The sequence below is a fragment of the Pongo pygmaeus genome, chromosome 13 (assembly GCF_028885625.2).
Source record: "Pongo pygmaeus isolate AG05252 chromosome 13, NHGRI_mPonPyg2-v2.0_pri, whole genome shotgun sequence".
NCBI classification, from domain to species: Eukaryota; Metazoa; Chordata; class Mammalia; order Primates; family Hominidae; genus Pongo; species Pongo pygmaeus.
This window is the reverse complement of record NC_072386.2, coordinates 80,703,724-80,713,167: the sequence shown is the minus strand read 5'-3', so window position 1 is coordinate 80,713,167 and position 9,444 is coordinate 80,703,724. Positions and strand designations below refer to the sequence as shown.

Sequence of the window (9,444 nt, the reverse complement as noted above, 5' to 3'; positions counted from 1 at the left end):
TCTACTCTGGGATACCCCAATACTTGAGGGTTAACTGTCTGGGTACCCAGTAATATCACTGAATCTTCAAATCCTGGACAGAAAACTCAGATGAAGTGGTTAGTCACCGTGTCATGGCTGGACAGTTAATGGGTGCTTCATACTAGCTGAGCTGAATCCAAGTCAAAGACCCAACCAAAAGGGGAGGGCACAGAAGTAAGGGCCTTTTTTTCTTCTTTTTTTTTTTTTTAATGAATAAAACCATCAGACCCTGAGATACTGTATTATTCACTCACCCACCCACCAGTTGTTTTTTAAGTGTGGGGAAGAAAGGCAGAAAGAGGTTCTTCTCTGGTCTAGGTGGTTTAAGTAAAAGCCATCCTCAGGCCCAGAAAAACAGAATTGCAAAGGCACTTAGGTTTCAGAATTTGAGCTGGAAGATGTAACCGCACAGGGGGCCAGGAGCAAGGTGACTGAGGGAGGCTTTGGCTGGAAATGCATCCCACCTGCCCAATGGTGCAGCTTGTGCACAAGTGTTGGGGGTGGGCAGCCAGCAGCTTCTTCTTCACACAGAGGCCCCCCTCCCAGCTGCCTGGCTCTGCCTGCCTGAGTGTCCACCAGCGCGTTGATACAACTCTCTTCATGGTGGCCTGAGCTCACTCTAACCCTCTTGAGCAGGGCATTTGGGAAAGCAGGTTTAAAAACTCAACCACTTCTTCCTTCTGAATGGCTGCAGCAGCCCGATTTTCATCTGGCCTAGAACATTCTGCCAGGCTCTTCCACAACAGTGAAGCCAAAGGCCCCATGCTCCGAGATGAGCTGGCAGGGCAGTGAGAGGCAGCTTCTGCTGAGCCTGTTTGCACTCCGTCATCCACATGGTGCAGCATGCCTGATACCTGTGAAAGGAAAATAAGAGCTCAGGACCCCAGTTCACAGTGCCAAAAGGAAAAACATGAGCAGAAAGCTGAGGCATGCAAGAAGCTGCCTTTCCTTTTGTTCCTCAGCAGACAGCTACAGATCAAGGTAAAACATCTCCACAGGTAGCTGCTCTATGTTCACCATATCTTATGTAAAGTGCTGACTTACTGAGCTCAAGATTAATATGTCATGGACTATTTTTCTGCCTGCTCCTTTTCTCTTGCCACATGTGAATTCTGTTATGTGACCATACCCTCCCTCTTCCCCCTCCAGCCTGCTTGTCCCCTTTTAAATACTCAAAAGCCCTCAAAAGCATCTTTGGAAGAAGACGTAGACCAAACTGTTCCTATGATTCCGTGTTTGTTTCTTCCAGGCGTGTTCTTAACATTGGCAAAATACACTTTTAAACTGATTGGGAGCTGTCTCAGATACTTTTTTGGTTTACGCACCCAACCTGCGAGGTGCCACCTGGCCTGCTATATGGGGAAGAAGTAGTCTCTATTGCTGATGTCATAAGGCCTCCACGGGTCCCTGGCATCTGGTCAGCCGTGGCTGGGGGTGGTGTCCATTCCAAGGCTGCTGGGGGACACTGAAGGGAGATGAGAGGAACAAGCACTGGGGTGGTTCTAGGTCTCTCTGGGACCAGCCACCCCAAAGAACACAACCAGTGCATGCTGATCTTATCTTCTTTCAGACCCTGCAACTTCCATGTCTTCTTTAACCCAGGAAGCTTGTTGCATTTGCAGAATCTCTGGGGAGAATATTATCATCATCTTTATTAGTAGTAGGTGTTTGCGTGGAGGTGGTCTCAGCTGGAGGACTCCTGGAGTCTGCCCAAAGGGTTCCCATGACCTCTTGGCTCCACTTACTTCACAAGCCTTGCCCCAGCTCCTCCTGGGCCTGAAGCTGTGTCTGGTGCCTCATGCCTTTCCAGGTGTTGTGAATGACACAGTGATGTTGGAGATCCTTGGCCATCCATGTTATGAACATCTTTGACTATTTAGCCAGGTATCAAAGCTCAAACCATAGTCTGTAGAAATATAAGTTCCAGGAGTGGGGGTCTTGCTAGGTGACGTTGAGCCAGCACGGCTTTCTGGCCACAGTAATGACTGTGATGTTGAAAGGTGGGTCGGACCGCAGGATTCCATAACCCTCCAATATTTGGGTTTTGCTGAACTTGCTCCCAGCACTGTTGGTGACACACAGGGACACTGTATAGAAAGAGTAATCTCCCTCTGGCACTGCCAACTGGCAGAACTTCTGGGACTCCTGAGAATACTGGCACGGCTCCTGGAAGAGTTCTGCCTGACAGTTCTGAAACTTCCTCACCAATAGCACAGCTTTGACTCAGAACCTTGACTCCAAGGACTCTATTCACAACCAATGTCACTGAGGGGGCTCTTCCAGAAGCAGGAGAGCTGGGGCTCCTCAGGAGAAACATCCACCAGCAAAGCACAGACCTGCTGGGCAGCCAGCCCGGCAGCAAGAATAGTTTCCAGAGTCGCAGAGCTGCGCCGACCTCAGAAGCAGCCTCCTTCCCACGCCAGCCCATCTGCTGGGGCGTGAGCCTGCGCCGGGAGTCCTGTGCAACCAGTGGACAGCGGCATGATTTTCAGGTTCTCCCTCTGGACAGGTCAGGGGAATGCAGTATCCTGGTCAGCACATCACTCACTACCTCCAGCGCAGGGCAGCCTCCTGGGCCAGCACTGCCCGCAGTGTGGCCAGCAGCACTCAGCTGATGGCCACAGCATGCTTCCTCCTTGGCTAATGCCCAGTGGTCCCAGAGAGGTGGATGGACTGGTGGGAACCAGGAGGCAGAGGCAGGGTGACAGGTGGGCAGGTGGGCTCAGGACAGGGGGCAGCCTCTATGCGGCTCCCTCTGGCCCTGCCCAGCCTGGCTCAGTAGGGGTCAGTGTGGTTTCCCACTCCCATAACTTGGAGCAGTGACAGGTACTGACAATGCAGGAAAACATCTTGAAATTCACTTTGTAAAGTGACTTGGCTAGACCAATTTATTTTCCCATCAATAGTGTAAAAGAGGACCTGTTTCTTCCCGGTCTTGACCTATTAGTGAGATATGAAATTTTGAATTTTTGCCAGTCTTACAGGTATAATTTTAATTTGCATTATTTTATAATGATATTCTAGTATTTTCTGAACAATCTAAGTTCTTCATTTAATGAAGTAGAACATTTTAAATATTTTTATGAGTTCGTAAAATTTGAGTCTTGTTTAAAGAGATTTCTCATCCCCAAGCTGATACAGATAACTTCCATCATCATCTAATAGTTTATAATTTTGCCTGTTATAATTGCTTACAATACTTTTATACTTTTTTACCTTGCTTTTTAGTTAACGTTCGAGGCTCCTTTCAATGTTCTCAACTCTTCAAACACGGTGTTCTTTCTGGAAAAGGTATTATTCTATTTTAAATTTTATCAGTTTTCTGCCTGCAGTTGGGAATACCATGCTGAGTGCTCTGCCTGGTAAAGTCAATGTATATTATACTCTTTGGCACAGCTATAAGATCATTGCATAACAAAGACATGCTTTGCCTTCTAATCTCATAACAAAATGACCTACACTCCACTCTGGCTTGAAAGTGTGACTTTTGGAGTCTGCTTTTCTCCTCCTCTCTTGGCAAATGTAAGAAGATGCACTGAAATTAAATGACTAAAATGACATAGTATGGCATTGCAAGCAGCGCTGGAAGGCCGTCACTGCAATTTGTAGTGCACCAGAGTGCAAGGCAAGGAGAACGCACATCTGGTCTTGGCCACAGCTGCTCAGCCCTGTTGTTGGCGTTGCCCTGGGCGAGCATCCATGAACAGTACACAAGTGAATGAACAAGACTCTGTGTGCCAATAAAACTTTACTTATCGACACCAAATTTGAATTCCACGTAATTCTCACACATCATAAAATGTTATTCTCATTTTGATTTTTTAAAAAAACCATTTGAAAATGCACAAATGGTTCTTCGCTGGGGAGGATACAAAAGCAGGCAATCGCGCTATAGTTTGCCAACCTCTGCTGTAGGATAGCTTTTCCTACAAGAGATTTGTGCAATTATGCCTACATCAATTATAAAGTATATTATGCTTTTTATACTAAGTGCAACTTCATTAATTCATTGGATAAAAATGTGTTCAGTGTCTGGCAAACGACAAGGAATAGACCAGGCGTAGGGATACTGCAGGAGTGAGGCGCTCAGCGTGGCTGCCTTCACGAGGCTTTCAATCCACGCTCAGTGGTATTTATGCATAAAGTTCCAGAAATAAATGATTTATCTTTGGACTTCCGCTGAAATTAGTGGGTAAAATCAACAAATAGCCATTTCCAAAATGGTACGTTAAATATTGAGATAGAGGTAAGCACCACACCTTATATAAGCACATGAGAAAAATTCTAACTTAGAATGAGATAATAGAACCGTGAACATTTTTCTTAGAACTGAATATTGAGATGCCTCTTGAAGTATAAGAAATATGTGTCAAGTAATGGAGGAAGGAGCATGGTAGGAAGTAGTGTTTGTAAAGAGAGATCAAACAGATAACAATATCAACCTAAATGTGGGATTGTAACATCCATTTTCTTATGGGATTCCTCAGGATCAAGTGCAAGTTCAGTCAGAACCCCAGTCTCTGGTTACATTTCTTTTCCAAGGAGATGGGGCAGCTCTGAGGACGGATGATTTTAGACCACAGAGTAGGATAAATATCTAAGACTTATTAGGAAGAATAGAAATAAAATAATGTGTTTTGGGTGTGGGGTTGGAGGTTCTGATTATTATTATTATTATTATTATTATTATTTTGAGACAGAGTCTCGCTCTGTCACCCAGTGCAATGGCACAACCTCGGCTCACTGCAACCTCTGCCTCCCAGGTTCAAGCGATTCTCCTGCCTCAGCCTCCCGAGTAGCTGGGATTACAGCGCCACCACACCTGGCTAATTTTTGTGTTTTTGTAGAGATGGGGTTTTACCATGTTGGGCAGGCTGGTCTTGAACTCCTGACCTCAAGTGATCCACTCGCCTTGGCCTCCCAAAGTGCTGGGATTACAGGCGTGAGCCACCGCGCCCGGCAGGTTCTGATTATCTTAAGCACTGTCCTGCCTCCTGCTGCTTTATTACCTCAACAAGCCACCTCGTTGCTGACAGATGGTGACAGAGCAGTTTGGATTACAGAACAAGTGGTAAGGAGGGCAGTTTGTAGCAAGTAGAGTTGTGTATAGCAAGTACAGTGAGTTGTATGTAGCTCATTTTCAAAATAGCTCTCAGACTATTGATGAGAAAATGTACATCAATTTTGATACCTAAGTTTATTTTTGTTGCAGGAAAACAGTCACAAAATAATCAAATTATATACAACTTTAAGCCACCGTATTATTTTAGTTAATCTGGAATGTCAAATGGTTTGCTGAGGGTAAATATTAGCATTCCTACGGACTGTATGTTTGGACTTTTATCACTATAAAATTAGAGACATTCTTCCAAAGTGAATCCATGCATTTGTTATTATTTAGGATTAAAATGATGAAGGGCAATGATTTCTTGGTGTAATTACTCTGAGTAAATAATTGATAAAATAGCATATATCTTGAAGGATATTAAGGAAGATGCCTTCCAGACTCTATTTTCATAATGGCTAAAATATTGGTAAATGCAAGGACTTCCCAATAAGTGAGTTGTAAAGTTGAGACTCAAATGTTATAACATTGCCCAATGCTTAAGAATACCACAAATATTTTGAAAGAGATATATTTGAAGAATGGTCTCCAAATCTAGCAATTCTCATAACTGTTTTACATGACTCTCTTTTCAGACTGAAATTTATTAGACCCTCCTCTGGTCTAGTTATAAACGCCGTAAGTTGATAGGAATACAGTGGACACAAATGAGTTGCAGGCATGGTGGGCTGGAAACAGCCGTCCCTTGCATACTGGAAGCACCTTGTGTGCATGCACTGTGCTTCTGAAGGGTCTTCCTGCCCCACAGTGGCCCACGTCCTGGGCTTTCCTTTATTGAATGGGCATTGCACCCTGCCTTATGTGGGATTTGCACTGCCATTGGCTGCTCATGGAGGAGATAAGAGGTTTAACAACAGGGCTGGGTGATCTGACCCTAGTCTTTTTGTTCCCAATGTCTCAAACAGTTTTTGCATGTGCTGTGTTTACTAACTCCAATTGTATTTTGCCCAGATTATTTTCCTCTTAGTCTTTTCAATCCATCTGTGTTTTATAAGCAAATGGTTTTGGTTTGTTTCTCCTTAACATTTGTCAAAGTGTGGGTTTGGTATCTGTGCAGTGTTTGATGTTTGAGAGCACCCTGGAATCTTTTGCTAACAATAAGAATTCACATGTTGATGAGGGTAAGCCAGGTCACTAAGGAAGTGTTTTTGCATTTTGCGCTGATTTCAGCCAAGCTTCCTCTTGCCTTGCTGCTTTGCACACACACCAAGCACAGTATTGCTCAACGGCCCAGCAGGGCCCAGCCATGCATTCTGTGATGGGCTCCTGTGCTTCATCTCTCTTTACCCCATAAGTCATTCTAGCCCATATGGTACTGGGGTGGCAGCCTGGCCCAGCGGGGATGTGCCTTCTCATCCTGTCCCTAGAGTCTTCAGTCAGGGTGGGAGGGGTGGTCTTTTGAGAGCAAAGCCTGTCACTCCCTGTCCTGGATAAAGAAAGGTAATTAATTTTCAACTAAATTAATTAGGCTGATTTTCTTATTGTGATATGCTATAATTAGAGGGCTGTCTCTTGTCTTAGAAAAGAAAGGAGGCCAAAACTAATCATTCAGATTTAGAATCATGTTTTTTGAACCCAAAGGATTCAACATTGCTTATGTAAGAGTCAGTTCTAGGAGGCTGTCAGACAGCAATAAACTGACCTACTTGATTAACACACTCACACACACACACCACATATTTCCTTGTTAGGAAAGGAAAGACTGGCTGGGCATGATGGCTCACCCCTGTAATCCCAGCACTTTGGGAGGTGGAGGCAGGTAGACCACATGAAGCCAGGAGATCAAGACCAGCCTGGTCAACATGATGAAACCCCGTTTCTACTAAAAATGCAAAAATTAGTGGGACATGGTGGGGCAAGCCTGCAATCCTAGCTACTCAAGAGGCTGAGGCACGAGAATTGTTTGAACTCAGGAGGCAGAGGTTGCAGTGAGGCAAGATTGAGCCACTGCCCTCCATCCTGGGCAACAGAGCAAGACTGCATCTCAAAAAAAAAGAAAGAGAAAGAAAAGGAAAGGAAGAGAAAGAGAGAAAGAGAAAGAAAGAAAGAAAAAGAAGGAAAGAAAAAAGAAAGGAAGGAAGGAAGGAAAAGGGAGAGAGAAAGAAAGAGAGAGAGAGAAAGAGAGAGGGAGAGAAGGAAGGAGGAAAAGAGGGAGCGATGAAAGGAGGAAGGAAGGAGAGGGAAAGAAAAGGAGGGAAGGAAGGAAGGAGAGAGAAAAGGAGGGAAGGAAGGAAGGAGAGAGAAAAGGAGGGAAGGAAGGAAGGAAAAAGAAAGAAAAGGAGGGAAGGAAGGAAGGGCTGTTGGCATCATATGGAAAAATGTTATAAATGTTCTGCCAACTTTCATCTTGGGCTTACTGAGAAATTCTAAAGAAAGTGCTTGCATTAACTCACCTCTATTTTTGTGTGTAGTGTGCAGTGTGTGTTAACCACTTTAGATAGAATGGGCTAGATAGAGTCTGTAATACTCATTAATTTTCTGCTTATAACTCCACTGAGTCCCATCACGGGTTCCTAAAATTATACCTGAGATACAAGGAGAAAGGCCCCAGAAGTTACCATTATTCAACCCTGCTGGCTAATAGGTGAGAAAATGACACCTAGAAAAGTTGAGGTCTTTATCCAGAGACACAGTTTGCAGTAAAGCTCAAACTAGAGCAGGTCTCCTGTGTTCCTGTATCCTTTCCATTACAGATATGATGTCAATGACTGTCTATACTCAGTAATCTTTTGGGGAGGAAGAGGAAAGGCGGTATCTTGATAAATCCTAGAATCATCAATGAAACTTTAATTTTATTTATTTATTTATTTTGAGATGGAGTCTCACTCTGTTGCTTAGGCTGGAGTGCAGTGGTGAGATCTCAGCTCCCTGCAACCTCTGCCTCCTGGGTTCAAGCGATTCTCGTGCCTCAGCCTCCCAAGTAGCTGGGACTACAGGCGTGTGCCACCACGCTCGGCTTATTTTTTGTCTTTTTGGTAGATGCAGGGTTTCACCGTGTTAGCCAGGATGACCTCGATCTGACCTCGTGATCCACCTGCCTTGGCCTCCCAGAGTGCTGGGATTACAGGCGTGAGCCACCGTGCCCAGCTTACCAGTGAATCTTTTTCCAGGTCGTCGGAGCTGTCTCTTCCCTCCCCCAACCCTGACTGCTCTCCTCTGCCCCTGTAGTCTTCTACAAGGTTATTTCTAGATGAAATTCATGTAGATGAAACTGATGGTCAAACTTAAAGCAATGCTTATGTCAAGATGGCAGCAGTCCTCTCCTGCAGTTTGGTTTCTATCTTGATGAGTGAGGGTGTCTCTCTACTAGCTGTCAGGGTGCATCTGCTCCTTGCTGTGGATAGATTGCTTTGCCCAAGATGTGGAAATGAAATCAGAAGGAAAAAAACATGAAGACACCAAGACTAAACTGAAAACCCCAACAGCAGTTTCAGGAGTCCACAACCATCCCGTTTTGATCTGTAATCAGCTCAAGTTGACACGTGCCTCCAGTTGGACCTGATTCTTTTCCAGCCAAGAAAATGTCTACAGATTGCATTTGTGCTGTTGGAACTCACTGCTGTGGAGGGGGCCATGGTCCAGCCCTGATTCAGCTTTGTGGTGGAAAGAAACCTGACCCTACGCTTTCATTTTCTCTCACCCATCACCAGAGGCACACTTGTCAGCCTTTGCAACAGAGCCACACAAAAGGGGTCAGGCCGGCCTGGTCTCAGAGAGGAGCATCTGGAACCAGCCTTTGGGCTTTCTCATGCGGAAGTCTGGCCTCATGCAGGCAATTACTTTTTATTACTTGTCAAAACCTCCGTAAGGCCAGTGGTTCCTTCTCTTTTTATGTAGTTTTCTGTTTTGAAATAATTTCAAATTTACAAAAGAGTTACAAGATAGTGCTGAGAATTTCTGGTCCTTCCCAAGCTCCCTCTAATGTCAACATCTCACAAAACCACGGTGCACTCATCATTGGTACAACACAATTCACTAAGCTACAGACTATTCAGATTTCACCAGATTTTTGCTCTGGCCTTTTCCTCTTCCGGAGTCCCATCCAGAATATTACACCACATTTAGTCGTCATGTCTCTTTAGTCACTTGGAATTGGTGACAGTTCCTCAGGGGTTTTTATGACCTTGATACTTTTGAATAATACTCATCAAGTATTTTGTAGACTTTCCCTCATATTGGGGTTGTCTGTTGTTTTCTCATGGTGCCACAGAAGTCGTGAAACTTGAGGGAGAATTCCACAGGGGGGCTGTGTCTGTCTGCCTCTTCTCATCATACATGAAGGGGAGAATGATATCAAC

The 9,444-nt window shown here is 44.7% G+C and overlaps 1 pseudogene; it reads right to left on the bottom strand.

Moving 5' to 3' along the window:
- Positions 1-1,373: 1,373 nt before the first annotated feature.
- LOC129043509 (interleukin-6 receptor subunit alpha-like) lies at positions 1,374-9,218 on the bottom strand (annotated as a pseudogene).
- Positions 9,219-9,444: the final 226 nt, after the last annotated feature.